This window comes from Cricetulus griseus, unplaced genomic scaffold, assembly GCF_003668045.3.
Source record: "Cricetulus griseus strain 17A/GY unplaced genomic scaffold, alternate assembly CriGri-PICRH-1.0 unplaced_scaffold_186, whole genome shotgun sequence".
Classification (NCBI taxonomy): domain Eukaryota; kingdom Metazoa; phylum Chordata; class Mammalia; order Rodentia; family Cricetidae; genus Cricetulus; species Cricetulus griseus.
In genome coordinates this window covers 1,274-23,460 of record NW_023276904.1, presented here as the reverse complement: position 1 = coordinate 23,460, position 22,187 = coordinate 1,274, and the positions used below count along the sequence as shown (strand labels likewise).

The 22,187-nt window shown below is 42.0% G+C and overlaps 1 pseudogene; it reads right to left on the bottom strand.

Annotated features, from left to right (window-relative positions):
* Positions 1-17,791: 17,791 nt before the first annotated feature.
* On the bottom strand, positions 17,792-21,506 carry LOC113838794 (annotated as a pseudogene).
* Between the last annotated feature and the right edge of the window lie 681 nt (positions 21,507-22,187).

The following is a 22,187-nucleotide window of genomic DNA, read 5'->3' as shown; positions in this document are numbered from 1 at the left end:
CACATGTATTTCACATATACGTTACATGTATGTCCCATGTATGTCCCATGTATGTAACATGTATATTACATGTATGTTACACCTATGTTACACGTAGGTTACATGGATGACACACACAAGTATGTTACTTGTATTTTACATGTATGTTCCATGTATGTCCCATGTATGTGACATGTATATTACATGTATGTTACATGTATGTTACAGGTATAACCTAAACTTAACCCCAACCCTAACCCTAACCCTAATCCTAACTGTAATACTAAACCTAACCCTACCCATAACTGTAACCATAACCCTTAAACTAACCATGAACCTAACTCTTATCCTAAACCTAAACAGAACCCTAACCAAAAACCTAACCCTAACCCTAAACATAACCACAACCTTAACCCTAACATAACCCAAACCATAAACCTAACTCTAACCCTAACCCTAAGCTTAACCCTAACCTTAAACCTAACCTAACCCTAACCCTAACACTAACATTAACCCAAACCCTAACCCTAACCCTAACCCCTAACATAAACATAAACCTAACCCTAATCCTAACCCTAAAACTAAACCTAACCCTAAACTAACCCTTAACCTAACCATGAACCTAACCCTAATACTAACCCTAACCCTAATGTAACCCTAACGCTAACTCTAACCAAACACTAATCTTAACACTAACCCTAACCCTAACCCTAACACTAACCCCAGCCTAACCCTACCGTAACCCTAACCTTAACCCTAAACCTAACCACAATCCTAACCATAACCTAACCCTAACCCTAAACTTTACAATTAACCTAACCCTAAACCTAACCCTAACCTTAAGACTAAACCTAACCCTTACCTTAACCCTACCCCTAATCCTATCCCTACCAATAACCCTTAACCTAAACCTAACCCTAAACCTAATCCTGACCCTAACACTAAACCTAACCCTATCCTAACCCTAACCCTGAACCAAACCCTTAACCTAAAGATTAACCAAACCCTAACCCTAACTCTAATCCAAACTCTAACCCTAACCCTAATCATAAACATAAACCTTAACCTAACCATGAACCTAACCCTAACCCTAACCCTAACCCTTAACCTAAATATTAAACTAACCCTAACACTAACCCTAATACTAACTGTAAACCTAACCTTAACACTAACCTTACGCTAAACATAAACTTAACCATGAAGCTAACCCTAACCGTAACCCTAACCCTAACCTTAACCATAAACCTAACCCTAAACCTAAACCTAACCACAACCCTATCCCTAACCAAACCCAAACCCTAAACCTAAACCTAACCCTAACCATAAGCTTAACCTAACCCTAAACCTAACCTACCTTAACCCTAATCCTAGCCTAACCCTAACGCTAACCCTAAGCCTAACCACAACCCTAACCCTAACCTAACACTAACCCTAACCCTAACCCCTAATCTAACCTTGAACATAACCCTAACCCTAACCCTAACCGAACCCTACACTAACCCTAACCAAACACTAACCCTAAACCCTAACCCTAATCCTAACCCTAACCTAACCCTACCGTAACCCTAACCCTAACCCTAACCACAACCCTAACCCTAACCTAAACCTAACCCTAACCCAAACCCTTAAAATAAAGATTTACCTAAACCTAACCCTAACTCTAATCCTAACCCTAACCCTAAACATAACCCTAACCATAACCCTTAACATAACCATGAACCTAACACTAATCCTAAACCTAAACCTAAGCCTAACCCTAACCACAACACTAACCATAACCTAACCACAACCATATTCCTACATAACCCTAACCCTAACCTAACGCTATCCCTAACCCTAACCCTAACCCTAATCCTTACCTAACCATGAACCTAACCCTAACCCTAACAATTAACCTAACCCTGAACCTTACCCTAACCCTAACACTAACCCTAAGTCTAACCCTTACCACAACCCTAGCCCTAACCCTAACCCTAACCTAAACCTATACCTAACACTAACCCTAACCCTACCATAATCCTAACCCTAACCCTAACCCTAAACATGACCCTGACCCTGACCCTAACCCTAACCCTAACCCTAACTCTAACCCTAACCCGGAGCCAACACAAAACCAGATCCCACCCTTTCCAAAGGCTTGAGAGAAGATCTCTCCATTTCATCAGAGATCTTTTCTGTACAGTGGAACACCAATGGAGATCTACTGCCGAGTTATTAGAATTATCCACTATTAAAATTTTAAAATACAGAGAACAAGTGATCCAGTAGAGTGAGGGGAGCCAAGGCGACCCTCAAGGTCCCACTTCTTTACTTTAGCCAAATAAGCTTTAAAGTGCAATGGGCTCCTTCCACATTAGCCTGCCCTAGGGGGTTGTAAGGGATGCCAGTTTGGGGGGTAATTTCAAAATCCTGACAAAACTGATTGAAACCTTTCCCGATAAGGACAGGCCATTATCAGACTTAATTTGTTTTGGTACCACCATGTAAGCACACGCCTGGAGGCGGTGGCTTTTAACATTTCTTACCTTTTCACCAGAATGGGCAGATGCAAATGTTTGTCTGGAAAAAGTGTCTACAAAGACTTGGACAAATTGCAAGTCACCAAAGGATGCCACATGAGTCCCATCCATCTGCAACAGTCCTCGGGGATTAATTCCCAAGTGAGGCACAGGAGGAAATTCCATGCTAAGTGGGCAATTTTTAACCATCTGGATGGCTTGTTCCTTAGTAATCCCAGTAGGAAAGCTTAAGGACCCTGCACTGAGATGAAAGTGCTTATATAAGGAATGTGTTCTCGTGAGCTCTTGCGAAACTGTAACAGTCTGAGTATACTTGTCAGCCATGCAATTTCCTTCACTGGGAGGTCCTGGCAAGTTGGTATGGGCTCTGAGATGACCCTCAAAATACAGGTTCACTACATTACCAAAGCAGACAGAGTTTTTGTAACAATTTTTCGTGTACTCTAGCAAGGAGGTGATTTAGGCAGCCCTCTCGAAGGGTTGGACAGTTTTAGCTACATATGGACTGTCAGATTAGATGTTAACTTCTTCCCTTGGGAACAGGTACAGAGCCATATCCAGGGCTAAACGTTCAGATATTTGGGGAGACCTTGTAGCAATTTTGGCTGTCTTAATGACAGGACAAGACACAACCACAACTGTCCCTTTAGAAGAACCATCTGGAAAAATACCCCTTGGAAACAGGCTGAGAGACTCTAATCTTTGGGAAAATTAAAGGATGCATCTTTAAAAAGGCAACCAGATTATTGGAAGGGTAGTGATTATCAAATTCACTCTCAGTAGCGAAGAGAAATATCTCCCAATCATAGCTATTATTTAGGAACCACTCTATTTGTTGATGAGACAAAGGTGTGGTAACCTGATTTGGCTCCTTACCAAAAGTGTGTAAAGCAAATTTTTGAGTTTTACAAAGAAGTGCAATAATAGCTTGAGGGTAGAATACCACTGTTTTAGATGGAGAGGCCCAAGGATGAACCCAAAGAATAGGACTCTTTTGGCAAAAAAAGAAATCCTGTAGGAGCATGAGCACAACAAAAAACTAGTAATTTTATTTTTTGTTTTTATGATTTTTCGAGACCTGATTTCTCTGTGTAGCTTTGGAGCCTATCCTGGCACTCACTCTGGAGACCAGGCTGGCCTTGAACTCACAGACATCTGCCTGCCTCTGCCTCCTGAGTGCTGGAATTAAAGGCATGTGCCACAAATACATTGTAAAAAACGAATAATTTTAAAGGCTGGGAATAATCTATATAATCCAAATGAACTCCTTGGTGGAAGAAAGAGGGCCATAGTGGAGTAAGAGCCTTGGGCATCATTCTGGAGTTAGTGTGTGTGTTTGGATGGTCAGATCTACTATATGCCTTCCAGATAGGAATTGGCTCAGATATAACCTCAGGAGCTGTTTTCAAGTTCATCCCTTCAATGTGAACACCAAGGACCAGACAATTCAGGAACTGGGGCAGATTGGGGAAGACTGCTAGTGAGTCCCCATGGTGTGTGGCCAGCTGCTATGTGATTATGCACTATCTCCTACAAAGTGACAGCCTGGAGCCCATGATTGTCCAAGAAGACTGCAGTAATTGATGGGGAGTTTTGACCTTGGAATCTATGGTCTGCTTGCCTTCTCTTATCTATTCTCCTTTACTCCCAAGCACTCCAGTGTTAGAGGAATTCCTGATGGTGTTTCCCAATACGTTGGGAACCAGAGGAGAATTCAATTTGCTCAAATAGACAGTGAATAATGTTGATAAAATGGAAGGTAAGAATGTCACCCAGGATTGTCTAAGGCAGAGAAGGCTCTTCATAATCAAGAAGGGGTAACAATGGTGCATACTGTACCATACTTTCCATCCCAACACACAGGAGACAGATGATAGAGGAACTCATTGTGTGGTAGTCATGTCTGGATTCTATAGTGAGATCCACCCAGGCCCATAGGGAGTGACCCTGTTTCAAAATTTAAAAAAAATGGAAAGAATGAATGAATGAATGATGCATTAACAGTACTTGGAATGTCAGAGGAGAAACACTGTCCAGCACCTATAAAGGCACATTTCCTCATAAGGTCACTGACCATTGCAAGACAAATTTGTTTGATCCATTATTTCCATGTGGTAAGGAGACCTAAGAGGATGGATCAAGCCTCTGTTAATTTTCCAGACTCATCCCAAATCAAAACTGAACACAACATCTCAATAAAGAAAGACATCCTGATCTGGACCAGGCTTCCATAGGGTGGGGCTGCAGACTGAGTGAAGCTACTGTGGGGGGTCTGCTTGGTGATTGTGGATGAAAAGTAGAGGACCAGTGCAGGTCCCATGTGGATATAAATAAAGGCCATGTTTTTGGAGTAGAGCTTCATTACCATTGGGGATCTGAGATGGTGAGAATGTGTGTGGAAACAGTATGCTTGTACTTTTCACCCAAGGACTGAGAGACAAGGGAGCAACTCATGGTATTTGTTAAGAAATTCACTTTAAAGTTTCAGAAAAGTTCTGATCATGTATCCATGTTTGCACCTCAGAGTCTCTCCGTAGCCCTCACAGTCCTTGAATTACAGTTTTCCAAGTAGCTGGGATTGCAGGTTTTGCCTCTTGTCTGCCACTTATGTGTCCTCTGATAATAAGAATGTATGGCTCTTCTTCTTTGAACACCTAGAGACACATGAGGACATTCTGTATGTTGTTGCTGCATAGCTTGTTTTTCTTTTTGAGCCAGGTTCTCCAGTAACCCAGGCCGGATTTGGAGCTCCTAAATATTTAGTGTAGGCTGGCTTTCTGCTTCAGATCATTCTTTTCCCTCCCAAGACCAAACAGGCCCATTGACAAAACATGGAATGTAGAAGAATAAACGCTCCTAACTTTTTTTTACTATTTAATGAATTCACATTTAATTGTTAGGCTACAACACTGGATAAGATTTCATGATGCAATTTCCTCTAAAGATTAGCACTAAAGGCACCAGGCCTATATGCTCAGTTGCAATTTCACAGACAAACCTGTCACTCCACATTCATTTGCATACAATCAATTAACCATCTGGGGTTCAGATTCCAGCCACCTTTAATGCTAGCACTCATGAGGGTGAGGCATGATAATCTCTTTGAGATTAAGGAATACCTTGTCAACATAATGGTTTCCAGATTAGCCTAGGCAAATGGAGACATCCTTCATCATCTAGAAACCAACAAAATAATTATATTGTATCAGTAAGGACTCTCAGGGCTGTGACAGAAACTTAGTGGACACAAAGGGTAGGCATGGGTATTGGATTTGAAGATCAATGGAGAGGGAGAAGGCAAAGAATATGGATTCTTGCCTGCCAGGGCTGCATGAGGCAGAAGCAGATGGGGGTTAGGTGCAGGCAGGTGGGTGGGAAGGCAGGCGGGCAGGCAGGTGGGTGGTGTTGGAGCCAGAGGAGGAACAGCTGGCACTGCCCACGCCGAGTATCAGGCAAAAGCCAGGAGATTTAATTAAAAACTGAACAGTCAGGCCATTTGTGCTATGTGCGTCTGTCTGACGTTGACTTCTTTTTCCAGGGAGATAGCAGCCAGGGAGTTTACAGCACAGTGGAAAAACCCCAGGTGTAAGAGTTCCTGGAAGAAAAGCTCCGGTATTGACAGGCATAGTGGGGCAAGGCCAGGGCTGTAAGCCAGGACTAGAAAACAGGATGCACCTGTGTTTTTTGTCTAACAAGCAACTCAGACCCTGAGGGGCCTGAGACCCCACATCACCCCCTTCTTTATATAGAACTTAGCACCTGTGTTAGGTGACCAGGAAGTTGATACTAACCTTACCTGGGAGAAATTACCCAGACTGCATGACCTTCCTGTCTTAAGTTGGTTGGCACCCCCTTGGTCTCACGCATCACTGGCTGACTAATTTTTTGGTAGGCTCAACCATAGTTGAACTGAAGGATTCTCTGTGGTCATCCAGTGAGAAATGGAGCCTAGGCTTGTCTAGTAAGAGGTGCCTTATTCAAAGGAAGTCCTATGGCTGCAAGGCCCAGAGATAAGAACCCAGCCCATTCTCGGACTAAATGTACTGCCATCAGGAATATGCTAAGGAGGATTTCTCCAGAGGATGGACGAAGTCAGGTCTCATTTATCCTAATAATTTGATTGTCCAATTCATGTGTATAATTTGTTGATTAAGATTTAAACTTCCTACATGGACTAAGTTATTTATGGGGCTCTGTGCGCTAAGAGACAATTATTTCCCCTGCCAGTTTATCCACTCTGGTGGCTATAGTTACAGTCTGTGACTGTATAGACATAGTGGCTGCTATAGCAGCAACAGCAATAGCTTCAGTCAGCCTAGCACTCATGCCAAAGTCTGTTTCTTTTGTCAACCCACTTGCAAGATGACAAGCCTGTTGAGAAACTAGAACTCTGGCACCCACAGCCTTCTTTCTTTCACAGACTGTAGATGCTATGACATCAAGTGGCAGGAACACTGGTTTAGCTTATCTCACTCGAACTGCCTTGGGCAGGCTCCCATGTTCTCAGGTCTTGTTTTTCTTTGCTAAGTGCATCTCAAACATTCTGGCAGGCATCTCACTTTATTCTTTTCCTGCAAGGTAACAAACATGCTCTACATACCAAATTAGGGCAGGATTGGTGTCTTCCACTGTTTTATGGAAAAAGATTATGGGGAGATTGGGGACATTACAAAAGATAAAACAAAGGGGGAGAAGTTACAATTTCAAGGAGCTATGAGCACACTCCAAGGATTACAAGGAACACCTGTTTCATGATGAATTTTCTATTGAATACAAAATAGCTGAAATGCCATAATAGAATATTCAGATCCATTGTCCTTTGTCACTTTTGGAACTCCCATGTAAGCAAAACATATTTAGAAACCTTAATACCTATCAATTGCCATGTGCACGTATTTTAACATATCAAATTCTGTAATATGAGTAACATCCATAGGGCTTCACTCCTACGTTAGTCACAGAAAAATATTATGGGCACACCTTATTGTTTGACGATTTGGTGAGAAGTCTCTCTGGTTAAGCCAAATTGTTTTCTAAACTTGTGTTGATTTGGTGATTAAAGTTCTGAAGCCACAGAGTTTTCTCTGAAACAAACCAACCACTTTGCCAATTAGTCTTTTGTCACCTTCTCTTTAGTCAGTATGCAGGGAAAGGCCTGAAGGGACTTTCAATGCGAGCCAGAAAACATGGCTATTTTCTTAGGTGAATAACATTTTGAATTTGCTCAATTAATATTTTAACCTGCTTATTATTTGTTTGTATGCACAGAAATATATCATCTGAAGAGCCTTAAAGGCATAATAAACACCTTAAGTGGATCATTTCTTAGGAGATGCAAGACCATTGCAGCAGCTCATTATTTGGATATTTGAACTGAAGCCAGAGTCGGCTGTTCTTCATATTTTTCCATCAATACCATAAGCTGCTCTTTTGTTAGAGGAACCATCAGTAAAAACACATTTTTATGGGACCGTTATTTACTATTTTGGGTAATGTGAAAGGATGCAGTAGAGGTTATGGCAAAGGACACTGATCTAGAAAGAGATCAACTCTCTGAAAATTGAGCAAAGGCAATTGCCCATGAATCACTGTTCAGAAATAACCAACCGATGTGTTGCTGGTTAGAAGGGAAATGTATCTTATTTGAGTCTCAGTCAAAATATCAGTTAGACTCCTTACGGCATTTTTACACCATACAGGATACTGTTTGCAAGTAAGGATTTAACAGTTTTGCTGGGAAGACAGCTTCAGCTTTTCATGGTTTTATACTGTTAACATAACATCTGTTGATGTTGGATTACATTCTGTAACAGAAGAAGAACTCATCTACCCTTTTTTCTTAAGTGTCTGGGTGGATTGGAATCACCATCTCCTTTTAGAATCTTAAAGGTTTTAAGTCAATAATAAATGACCTAAAAAAGGGACATAATATTTTTCAACAACTTCTAAAAAAAAATCAAAGACTGTAAACTATACTTTCTAATTTCTATCTTTTTAGGCTTAACTTCTTTAGAATACAACATGAGTCCCAAACAATATTTGAAAATTACTTAAACTTTCTGAGCAGTCTTTTCTACTCCCACATGTGAAGCTCTCATTGGCTGACAAGGCCTCATTTGCATCGTAGCTGCCACCATTCCATGTTGGGTGGGGAGGGGGGTCATCTAACTAGGACAGAAGTTTTGAGGCTTTTCTCAAAAACCTTTTTCTAAATCATATTAAGTACTATCTTTAGATTTTCTGTTTTAACCAATGATTTTTAGGAGTATTTTTATATCCTCTCCTTTGGTAGCCACTATAGAACCATCTGTATAGAATTCTTTTGCTCTTAAGACAAAGCCATAGGCTTTTACTATTTTTTCACTGAGGCTCTGAGGGTTCAAATCACCAATATTTTAAGACCTTCACTGAGTAGAAGCACTTTTTAATTATATTCAAAACAATTTAGGTAGCTTTTAAACTACAGGTGAGTCCATTCAAGTATCCTTTGAATCATATCCAAAGCAATGTGAGCACTTCCTTTTGTCACTATTCACACATTCACAATCATATTTCATATATACCAGAGTGGCCACATGGTAACACAGAACATGCGCACATCTCTCAACTCCCCTTTGCCTAGGCTATGATTAGTTTGTTGAAATGAAAAATCCTTAATTGAAATCTTTGGATTCCTTCTCCATCCACACAAAGGAGAGGCAGCAGATTGAGACTTGGTAAAGAGCACCTGCATGAGTCAGCATTTTAGCCTGAGCTACAGGAATTGTTTGCATCCTTACAAGTGGATACTAGGCATCAAGTAATGTACAAACAAACTTCAAGCAAAGCACCCTGAGAGGCTGGGAAAAGAAGACCACACTCTGAATCCTAAGAGCCTGGGTAAAGAAGCTGAAGCAAGTCCTCTAGGTGTGGGGCTCCACCCTACACACCCCACAAAGGGCAAGACATGCCTAGTCCTAGTCTTTAAAGCCCTGCCCACTTCTCACCAAGTTTATAAAGGGAGACTGGAGAGCTCAGGAATTGAGTTCATTTCTCAGATTCTGCAATCATCAGCCCTTGAAGTTCCGAAGCCCTACCCTCCATCTGACATTTTCAGTCTGGTTTGGACAACTATCAAGCAAAAGACCAGCTCCTATATTTGAGTACCCACAAGGACCTTAAGATCTCAAGACTGAAAACCTAGTTCAGCAAGATGTTCTCGTTTCCCAAAGCAACTGGGGATCTTGAAGTCTTCCAGGGCTTCCTTGAAGCCTATAAGGAACAGGAAATATCCCCAAGTGATTTCCACCAAGGACCCTGCATTAATTAGCCTGCCAAAGGTCAGATGTTACATAGAGATCTGATAATAACTCCTGAGGGATATTAGCCTTTTAATGGGCACCAGGTGACAGACCTGAGAGGACAGATAAACCACTATGATCAAATGACATTGTTCAGCCATGGAAGTCAGGAAAATATCCTGAGTGGTGAGTACACCCCTGGTGGTGCCAGACATCAGCCTCCATTGGCAACCAGTATCCCTATATCCCTATATGGATCCTCAGATGAAGGGGACAATTGGTGTCCAGCCTCTCGATGTCAGATGCAAATTCCTGGAGCATGAGGACAATATTCACTGTCAAAGACAACCTGTTCCAGCATCAGGAAACAACTGCCAGGGGGTTGAAGTCCCTTCCTGCTTGGGTCAGATGAAGACCTCTGTAGATGAGAATGGGTGATGGCTTCTGACTTAAACAGACAATGTTGAAGGAAGCCACAGTTCTCAGATGACTTCATCTGCAAACCAAACCCCATATGTTGGCTTCTCCATGAACCCTCCCAGTTCCTTTATGAGTCAAAGTCAAGCTCTGGAGAGCTGTTCAGTGTCCACTTCAGTCCAGGTACAGCATGCTCAAGAGAAGTCAGACCCAGAGACCCACAGCCACATGACCCAGGAGGAGTCTCCCCCCTTTGAAGTTCTTCTTCCCATGCCAGGTTTGTGACCAATCTTACATAAGGTCATATCACCTTAAAGACCATATCAAGAAACACAGGGGAGAGAAGCCCTTTGTGTGCAATGAGCCTGGATGCCAGTGGAGATTTTTCTGATCAGAAAATCTCTGAAGACACCAATGAAAACACAGTGGACAGCGGCACTACCCTTGGGACAAGTGCAAAAAAAGTTTTCCACATTGAATTACCTCAAACAGCAGAGGGTCTGTACTCAAGCTGTACCTAGCCAAGGAGACAAATAATATCTTCTTGAATAAAATTGTATTGTTACCTATCCAAAACCATGTCAACATCAACTGTCTGCTAATGTAGTTGAGATGATAACAAGATAAATGTTGAGAATATGAAACTTAAAAAAAAGATATCTTTGTACCATAGCAGCTATAACCAATCCTTGAATTAAAAGCAATCAAAATTTGAACAAATCCAATTTTTTTGATGTTGCTTTTCTTTTCCAAGGTCTTAAAACAGTTTTTGATTGGTTGTATTATTCGTATTTTCTATACATTTGGTGTGGTGTCAGCCACAGTAGCAGCTCTGGAGGCTACAAATTTCTTAGGTTTCGACATTTGTCTATAACTTGCCTTCTGTCCACTGGGCTAGAGCTGACCTGTTGTAATTGATCCATGGATGAATTTCTGTCCTGAATCTCGAGCGCAATCCAGATTCTCTATTTCCTCTTCTGTTGGGACTTTGTACCCTTCCTGACCATGTCCAAAGCAACCGCTAGAAGGCTCTGTGCTTTTCTTCCTCCTTAGACCTTGCTTTCTCTGTAGGAATAACATATACTGAAATGAAATTCCTGCAAGGCAGCCCCAATCGCTAATCCCCAAATGTAAGCAGGTCTGATATCTAAACAAATCTTAATGAACTCCTCTATGTCAGCCTTTTTCCAGTGAGGCCTTGGCACAGCCTGCCACACTGAACTAACATTCTCATGAGCTAGCGGTTTCACAATCAAAAGTTCAACACCTGTGTCTCTAACTTTTTTTTGATAATGTCCAAATTATTCTAGAGACCAATTTTGAAATTACTCCCTATGACCCTGCCTGCTCTCTATAACAAATAATCTCATGCAGGCAGGCCTGGTCTATCTGCTTCCAAATTACTAGGGGTAAGGCTTCTAGAGCAACATTCCCTATCACAGTCTGGGTGAAAATCTCTGTTGATCTATAATGAACATTAGCCCTCCTTAGTTCCTTCCTTGAGCTGCTTAAATGGTATCACTATTTGCATCTTGCTTATGTTTCTCTGAGTATTTCTAGGCTCCTCTATAGGAAATGTCTGAAATCCCTGGGCATCTCTTTCTACCCACTGCTTGTCTAAAATTAGCTTGTATTGTTTGACATGCTGTGACTGCCCTCCATGAAACAAGGGTGTCTGCACCTTAGGCTGACCCATGCTTTCAACAGACAAAGGAACATTTTTCTGATCTGAGGAAACCTGCAAATTTCTTATGTCCTATGAGAGCAACTCCATTAAATCTTTCAAGCCTGTTGGCTCCTGCTGAAGTTTAACCACTGGGTTTTTACCTCTCTGTATTCCCAGTTTAACATGAAGGAGATTAGGACTCTTCATCCCTATTCTTAGTAACCCTCTCTTCATTCTCATCCCAATCAGTATGCCCTGTATATGCTTTTTCATCTAGCTGCTCCTCAGTAGGTATCTGGTCTCTATCACATTGCTAAGCAGTTTAAGCGTAGCTATTTCCCGCTGTCCTGCACATATTCAAGGTCTTACCTTTTATGCCCAAGCCCAGGGGCAACTCTGATATAGCTTTGTTGGTGGCTTCTGAAAGAGGGAAGAATCCTTTCCAACTTTTAAACTCTAAAATACTCTGTACTTGCTTTTTGTTGTACTTCACGTTTCCTGGATATTAAAATGTACTAATAAATATACAATCCTCTGACTAATAATTCTCTGTCTCATAAATCTAACTATATACATATTTACTCTTAATGTGAATTCACATCTCTTTATTATCAGGCTATTATTCCTGGTCTTTACCATTTATACCTAACCCTATTAATAAAAAACATTTGGGAATGTGGGCGCCGTTCTCTCCAAACTGCTTCCAGCTGATTGGGAGTGCTGAAATGCCATAGGATTCCTAAGAAACCCCAGAAATCCTGACCGGACATTGTACGTGCCTGCATCGTCCCAGGAGTCTTCAAAGCTGCATCACCTGGCAATTGCTTCACAGTGCCTTTCTTCATCAAACCACGTTAGTCTTGAAGCCCGCACCTTTTCAGTTTCTATGGAAATACAAGCAAAGGTCTTTTTCCAAGTAACCTGTCCTTTTGTTTGAATCTAGAATTCAAAGCATTTTAAAAGTATGTAAGTTGGATTCATTCAGCAGGATTTGTAATCAAATATCTTTTAGTAGCTTTTGCTCTTAGCAACTGAACAATTTAAAGTTAACTCAATGGCATACAGTATCCAGACTGTACTTTTTATTCATTTTGTGTACTTTTTATTCATTTTGTATTTTTCTATTTTTAATTTTCATGACAATTCCACTGACTGCTGTTTTCTTTTTGAGACAACACTTCTCTATTTCTAATCCAACTCTCTCAGGAGTTGAGGCACCAATCCTCCCTCATAAACTTTACTTGCTGGTTCCAGGGGAAACCTCTCAGGGTCCTCTTTCCTCCCAGTTCTCAGTGCAACCTCCACTTGTGATACCTGCCTCAACTAAGACCAAGTATCAGGCAAAAGCCTGGAGATTTACTTAAGAGACAGAAGTCCAGCCCCTTGTGCTATGTGCTTCTTTCCATCCTTATTGGTTTGCTGTTTTCCAGAGAGAGAGAGAGAGAGAGAGAGAGAGAGAGAGAGAGAGAGAGAGAACAGACTTTTAAACAGTGAAAAAAACTCAGGTCCAACAGCTCATGGAAGAAAAGCTGTTTTCCCAGGTGTAGTGGGCTGACGCAGGCGCTGTAAGCTAGGACTAAAAATAGGATGTACCTGTGGGCATCAGCTGACAAGCAACACAGAGACCCCATGGGGGCTGGGACCAAACATGTTGCCAAAGAATGTGTGGATTTAAAAGGAGACAATGTCCTCAAAGGTTCAACACCTGTGTCTAACATTTTGGACAATGTCCACATTGGTCTAGGGACAAATACTGAAATAACTCCCTAGGTTCCTGCCTGCTCTCTTTAAGAAATAATCTCCCCCCCAACAGGCAGGTCTTGTCCATCTACTTACAAATTCCTAGGGGAAGGCTTCTAGAGCAATATTCCCCATCAGAGTCTGGATGGAAACCACTGTTGACCTATAATGAACATAAGCCCTCCTTAGTTCCTTGAGCTGCTTAAAAGTATGGGCATCTGCATCTTGCTTATGGTTCTCTGAGTATCTCTATGGTTTATATAGGAAATGTCTGAAATCCCTGGGCATCACTTTTTATCCAGAGCTTGTCTAATTTTAGCTTGCAGTGGAGACAGCTGACCTGCTGTTGCTGCCCACCATGAATCCGAGGGTATCTGTACCTTAGATTTGCCCATGCTTGTTGCTTTCACAGACAAAGAACATTCCTCTGATCTGAGGAAACTTACAAATTTCTTATCTCCTCTGAGAGCGATTCCACTAAGTCTTTCAAGCCTCTGAACTCCTGCTGAAGTTTACCACTAGTTTTTTGCCTCTCTATATTCCCAGTTTAAAATCAAGGGATGAAGACTCTCCACCCTGGTACTTAGCAACCATCTCATCATACAAATCCCAACCACACTGCCCAGTATATTGTTTATCTTCTAGCTGCTCTTTAGTAGGTCTGTAGTCACTATTACATTGCTAACCAGTTCAGGGGCAGATAATTCCTGCTGTCCTGCATGTGTTCAAGGTCTCAACTTCATTTTCCCAATCCCTGGGGTAGCTCTGATATAGCTGTGTTTGTGGCTTCTGTGAGAGGGAAGGATCCTTTCAAACTTTTAAACTCTAAAATTTTCTGTTCTTGCAATTGCTTAATAGCTCTTAATACCTAAGTAAATAAACAATCCTCTGACTAATAATTCTCTGTCTCATCTCTCTAACTATATACATTTTTCCTCTCAATGTTAACTCACATCTCTTTGTCATCTGCCTAATATTCCTGATAATTACCATGTATAACCAACCCCATTTAAAGGAAAACACATTTATAAACAATATTAGGGAATGTGGCCGTCTTTCTCTCCAAACTTTTTCCTGCTTATTGGGGGCACTGAAATACCATAGGGTTCCTAAGAAAACCCAGAAATCCTGACCTTATTGGTCTGTGACTGCATCATCCCAGGTGTCTTCCATGCTGGATCACCTGCCCAATGCCTCAGGTGGTCTTTCTTCATCAAAACATGCTAGTCTGGAAGAAAACCACAGCTTTTCATTTTCTGTCGAAATACAAGCAAAATGTCTTTTCCCAAGTAACCTGTCCTTACGTTTATATTTAGAAGTCAAAGCATATTTAAAAAATAAGTTGGATTAATTCAGCAGCATTTATAAGCAAATATCATTGAGCAACTTTTGCTCTTTCCTTAGCAATTCACAGATTGAAGACAAGACAATAGCATACATTATCCAGATTTTCTGTGTATTTTTAATTTTAATTTTCTAATTTTCTATTATTTTTACTTTTCATAACAATTCCACTAACGGCAGTTTTATTTTTAAGATAGTGCTTCTCTATTTCCAATCCAACACTCTCAGGAGTTAAGGGACAAGTCCACCACATAAAACGTACTTGCTGGGACCAGCATTTTGAAGGGCGATTTCTCAGGATCCACTTTCTTTCCTGTTCTTCATGGACCTTCCACTTGTGGCATGTGCACCACGACTAAGTCTGAGAATCGGGCCAAAGTCTGGAGGTTTAGTTAAAAGCAGTGATGTCGAGCTAATTGTGCCATGTGTACCTTCCCATCCTTATTCATCTTCTTCAGAGCTCAGCAGCTTTTATGGGGAGAGAACAGCCTTATATACACTTGCAGCACAGTGGAGAAACCCAGGTGTAAGACCTCATGGAAGAAGAGCTCATGTTTTCCCAGGTGTAGTGGGGCAAGGCCAGGGCTGTAAGCCAGGACCAGAAAACACGATGCACCTGTGGTTATTGGTTGACAAGCAACTTCCAGAGACGTGTGGGTTCTGGGGCCAAACAATAAATACTTTCTAAATTGGAATTTTCGCCCCCACCCTCAAAATCCTCCTCATGTCTGTTCTGTGGTGGAGATCACTGCACAAAACCATAGGAAGTGGGACAGTACCCTGGGGTCTCAACAGCACTGTTCTTCTGGTTGCCCCTCACTTGGTCCTCATGTGATTCTCAGTGTGCACATCTACAAGGTAGAACTGCAAGCACCTCCTGAATTGTGAATGACATTCTACCTATCACACTTGGATTAGGGTGAATTTCTAACTCCAAACCTACAGAAATCCCCAGAGTGTTACCAAGCCTATTGTTCACATCAAGAAATCCCCCACAACCTACCTATCATACATACACTCCCATGAGGCCTCAACTCACCAGGAAATCGGTAGGTGGATTCACCTTGCTCAGATCCCTCTGGGTTTCATCACAACACCAGGGACCAGGGCTTAAATGGCTTCTGGAAACCTGAAATCTCCACCCACTGTTTGGCTATTTCCTACCAAGTAATCTTCACATCCATTTCATACACCCAGCCGCTGTGGCCACTCAGAGTTCAGTCACACCCCTAAGAGTCCTTGTTGATTCTATCATAACTATTTTCATTGGTTTGTTGTTGATGCAGAATACCTCCATTAACCTATGCTAAACAGGAATACATTATGTTGACCAGGCAGTCCGTAATCTCATAGAGATTACCATGCCATACTCCCCTGAGTTGAAGCAGTAAAGGTGTGGCTAGCATGGACCCAACAATGTTTAATCACTGTTCCAAATGAATAGGAAGGGACAGGATTGTGTGTCAAATTGAAACTGAGACTATAGGCCTGCCCCCCCCTTAGTGCTAAACTTTAGATGGAATCAGATCTTAAAGTTATGTCCAGTGTTGTAGCCTTATAATTAAATGTCAATTCATTAAATGCTTATAGAAGTTAGGACCATGTGTTGCTGCTACACACCATGTTGTGTCAACAGGCATGTTTGCTCTTGGATGTGGAGAAAGAGTGATCAGAACAGGAAAGCCAGGCTACACTAATTGTTTAGTAGCTCCAAATCATGCCTAGCCTACAGGACACACTGTCTTAAAAGGAAAAATACATCCATTAATAACAGACAAAACTGCTCAATGAGACTCTAGCTGATGAAAGGAGAAATCGTCATACACTCTTTTATCAAAGGGCATATAAAAGTCAGAACAGGGCCACAGACCTGCAATCCCAGCTACTTGAATATTGTACTAAGAAAACTGTAAATTCAAGGATAGTCTGGGTTACAGAGAGACTTGAAATCAATCAGGGATACATAACCAGAACATTTCAGAGGTATTAGATGAAATAATCTTTTATTATCATTTACCAAGATTTGTTTATATGAAATTCTGTGTCCATATGATATAGATATTTTACACAGTAGTATAAACAGACTTGGCATCCGACAAACCCATTTGGTGCCAGTCCTTCTCCAGATACAGACTAGAGGTATACAGAGACCTGGTGAGGACAGGAGAGGACACAGTCAGCAGGAGCATGCTGGGAGCATTCTAACATTAGGGAAGGCAGCTGTTCTCATCCTGGACCTGGGCCTCAGCCTCTGCCTGCTTCCATTGCTAACTAATGAGGGAAAAGGTAAGCAGGCAGGAAGCTTGCTATGACAGCTGCAGCAGCCACACAAGGCCATCTGCACCCCTAGGGACACCCCAAACACCTTAGAGATGTAGTTCATCACAGGCTTGTGATAGGTGAGTTCTCTCCCAGAAAAGGAGTAGCCTTGGAATAAGTGACAGTTTACAAAAATGCCCTTTTGTCTGAATCAGGTGATAGGAAAATTGGCCTTCAGCAGTTGCCAGCCCTGGGGAAAAACTTGCAGCTTGACTTTTCAAGAATGGGGACAAACTTGAGTAGCTCCAAAATAGCATTCAGATCAAACTATGTAAACAGGAGCAACTACATGGTAAACAGGACAGAAATTGTGCCATTCATAAGACTCAGAGGCCCGTGAACCTGAGTAGACCTTGGCCCAGAAGGGAAGAGAGGCCTGCGCTGGGGATACCAGGCCACTTCCCTTGGGCTGTCAATGGTCTGCTGGGGATGGATGATGCCAAAAGAGTAAAGGGCCTGCAATCATGATATCGGCCATTACATCGGCTGTGAGGATGGCACAACCAGGGAGCAGCGTTAACACTGGCTCAGTGACAGTCCCTCAGCTCCCAAAGGGTATCAGACATGAAGTGCAGTGGACCTTGCAAAGGAAAGAGAAGGAGGGCAAGGGCCAATTTCAAGAGTGAAATAAAGACTCCACTCATAGCAGGTGAGACAGGTCCTCTAGGAAACTCAGGGTGGCTTTGGGTGTCAGAAGCAATGCTGTGGCTGGGGCCAAAGTGCTTGGGCAGGTTGTGCTCCAGGATCACATGCATGTGGCCAAATTCTTACTTCACAGGCAGTGTGGGCAGAGGCGGTATTTAGGGTGCTGGCATGGCACCTATGTTGATGGGGAAGTAGTTGAACCCAGGCCACACAGGCGCCAGGGTGAAAGGTGGGTGCACAATGGCGATGGGTGGCGTCTGCGTGGACAGGCCATGGCAGGCCTCCCACATGCTGTTGTTTCTGGGCTGACTTCTCCAGTGGAGCCTAAGATTTGAACTTGTTCTCTCCATTCTTCCTTCTCTGTTCCTCTTCTGCCTCCCTTTGCATTTCTTCAGTCAGCTTTTCCCCATCATCAGTGGGGTGGCTCTATAGGTAGCTCTGGAACATTCCTGGCAAGAGGCTCCTGGAAAGCGAGGATGCTGGCAGAAGTGGTCATAGCCGTTGATAGAAACTCGACAGACATAGCACATCTGGGCATCCCATCGGCAAGACATTCGGTTGCAGCCTTCCGGTTTGCTGAGGCCGGTCCCACACTGGTGGCATTTTCTAATGTGAGAGCAGTCATTTTTTCTTCAGTAGATATCCTGTACTTGACGTCATCCTTTTTGGCCCGCTCTTCACAGGTGAGGTCGGTATGCTCTTTCCAGAGTCCCTGACTTCCTACCGATCTCAGTCTGGCAACGAGGATTAGGGCAGCTACAACCCTGTCCAACAGAGCAGGGAAGCTACAGGAGGGGCGCCTGACAAGCTTATCACCACAGTCTTGCAGTGACTTCTTCAGTTTTCTGTTCATAGTATTTGCATAGACTGATCTGGGGGAGCACCTTCTTCACTTCTCTGGTTAGGAAGGAACATGTGCAGCTGCCCTCCATGCATCTGAGTTCTGACTTTCCAGATCTAAACACTGCCTCTTGGGCATATCTGATGAGACATTCTTTGCAGAACAAGTGAGCATCAGAACACTGCGTCAGCTCCTCAACTGAAAACTCCCCAAAGCAGCATCCATACTCAATCAGCTCTCCATCCTTTGATACTGTTCTGCCTTCATCTGCAGGGCAAGCTAAGAATCTTCATGCTCCAAAACAACTCTTAGATACCATCTTACTCCTGCTAGATTGGCTAAAATCAAAAATACCAATGACAGTTTATGCTGCAGAGGATGCAGAGAAAGAGGAACACTCGTCCACTGCTGGTGGGAGTGCCAACTTGTACAGCCATTTTGGAAATCATTATTTTGGAAATCCCTCAAGTATTTCAATTATTTTGGAAATCGCTCAAGAAAATGGGAATGAGTCTACCACAAGATTCAGCAGTTCCACTCCTAGCCATATACCCAAAAGAAGCACATTCATATAACAAGGACATCTGTTCAACCATGTTCATAGCAGCATTATTTGCAATAGCCAGAAAATGGAAGAGCAGCCTAGATGCTCCTCAACTGAAGAATAGATAGAGAAAATGTGGTACATTTACACAATGGTGTACAACTCAGCAAAATATAATAGAATCTTGAAATTTGCTGGAAAATGGATGGAACTCGCAGAAACAATTCTGAGCGAGGTAACCCAATCACAAAAAGACAAACATGATATGTACTCACTCAAATGTGGACCTGCTTTATGATACATAGTAGTGACTGTGCTTTATCAGAGCTGTTTTTTAATGATTTTATTCAGAATGGTTTCCTTCCAGATGATGATTGAGAAGCTAATTAAAGAAAATGGTGCCAGGTATGACAAGAGTAACAGAACTGTGCTGTTTCCTGGAATTTTGTTTTTTACTTTTTTTAATGGAGTGTGCTGGATGTCTCTACAATTTTGTTCAAATGACTGCAGAACCTGGAAAAGCTGTGACTGTTACTGACGCATACCATACTGCTATTTTTGGTCTTTTTATATAAATATAAATATAGATATATACATATATAATTTGAATTTTTGGAAACTTTACCTCTGCTGTCAACTTTGGAAAAAAGTATCCCAGTTTACCGTGTTGAGTTGGAATTGTACAGAAATTAACAGCCATATTCATCTAGAAATGTTGAAATTAATTTTTTTTCCATTTGTACAGGGGTAACACACTGTATTAAATATGCAAAGTCTTATCTGCGTGGGTTTGATTACAAAAACTAATAAAGTATTCTCTAAATAAAAAAAGAGTCTTCATGCTCTGCCATCCCTTTGATTTTCTGCTCATAGAATTCCTGCTCTTGCTGCACAACTGGAAGGAGGTCTCTCTGGTCATAAGATCTACAGTGTCGATGCTTGTTTGACCAAATGAACATTCTCCTTTCTATTTTTATGTTGTCCTGTTCAAATTTGAAGTCGGTGAAAGAATACTGATTCATTTCTTTCCTCTTCCTCTTTTTCCATTTTCTACTAGTGTCATATGATACCTCCTGCCATTTTTCAAGAGTATCAAAAAAGGCCTTTCAGGTGATTGCATAGTGTCCTTTGAACTCATGTAGGGCTCACATGATTTCTTTGCTCCTGAGCATCTTTAATTCAGTCATCAGCAGGTCAGCAGCTTGGATGCAGCATCGCTGGTCAAGTGGACTCAGTTTGGAATAGTCAAAACAGTCTACTTTAGGCAACTTCACATCATCTGGTTTGGCCAGCAGGCTGCTGCCGGGCTCTATAATAATTCAGACTTCCCTAGTTGGGTAATCTGGGTTTTCCAAAAGAAAATAACAAAGTACATTCAAATCACAGGAATTCTTCAAATGAATTATATCTTTAACATATCCGTTTGCTACATAGGGAAATCTTGTTTCTGTTTCTTTCACTAACCGTGCAATGAGTCCTTCCATTACTTCATCAGGTTCTTGTCAGCACCTTTTCCAATTTGGCCCCTGAGATGCTGGCAGGGGGAAACCTGGTCCAGGGTCTCCATCAACTAGGAACTGCTGATCTTCAAGGTTTCCAGAGGATGGGTCGGCTGAGGAGAAGCAGGGTCTGGAATCCCCTCCTCTGGGGTTCTGGCCTTGAAAATGCAGGCTCTGCCTAATCATTGAACAAGAACATTGAGTCCATTTTTGCTTCAGAATGCTGCTCTTGGGGCACAATCTGGTTTGTTCTTTCCTGAGGCTGTGGATTCAGAGCCTGGAATGATGGATGGTCAAGCCAGTGTTCTTCTTCAATTACCTGGCCATCTACTGAATTATCTGGCTTTCCCAGATTTGATAAGAGATCTGTCTCTAAGTCTTCAGATAGTTGGTTCTGATCTTTCAAAGGTTCTCTCCCTGGGAACAAAAGGCCATTTTCACCCAAAATGACATTCTACCCAAATGTGTGCTTGATAGTGTTGTTTGCTATCTGCTTAATGGCTGGTTCAGGTATGGCTTCTGTTTTTCTCATTCTCAAGATACAGAAATTCAACACATTCATCTTCAGAATCATATCCTGTGCACCAGAAACAAACAGTAAGTTTTACTAAAGGAAAAATAGCTCTGGGTATCTGTTTCACAGTTGGCACTGGACTTTCTAGGTCTTTTTCATCCTACTCTGTTCAGATTTTGCCATTTGGAGATCACTGTCACTTATTCCCGGGGTACTCCTTTTATGGGGGAGACCTCACCTGTCACCATGCTGTGAGGAACTACATCTCTTAGGTTTGGGGTGTCCCTGTGGGTACAGATGGCCTTGAGTGGATGCTACAGCTGTCATAGCAACCTTCCTGCCTGCTTACCTTTTCCCTCAATAGTTAGCAATGGAAGCAGGCCGAGGCTGAGGCCCAGGTCCAGGATGAGAACAGCTGCCTTCCCTAATGTTAGAATGCTCCCAGCATGCTCCTGCTGACTGTGTCCTCTCCTGTCCTCACCAGGTCTCTGTATACCTCTAGTCTGTATTTGGAGAAGTACTGGCCCCAAATGGGTTTGTCAGATGCCAAGTCTGTTTAAACTACTGTGTAAATAGTTGTAACACTTGGAAATTGAATTTCATGTAAACAAATATTGGTAAATGACAATAAAAGATTATTTTGTCTAATACTTCTGAAAGTTCTGATCATATATCCCTGGCTGACTTCAAGTCTCTCTGTAACCGAGACTATCTGGAATTTACTGTTTTCTTAGTACAATATCCAATAACTGGGATTGCAGGCCTGTGCCCTGTCCAACACTTATGTGCCTTCTGATAAAAACAGTTTATGACTATCCTACTCATTTGAACACCTAGATTCTCATATAGCTATTTTGTCTGCTATTAATGGATGCATTTT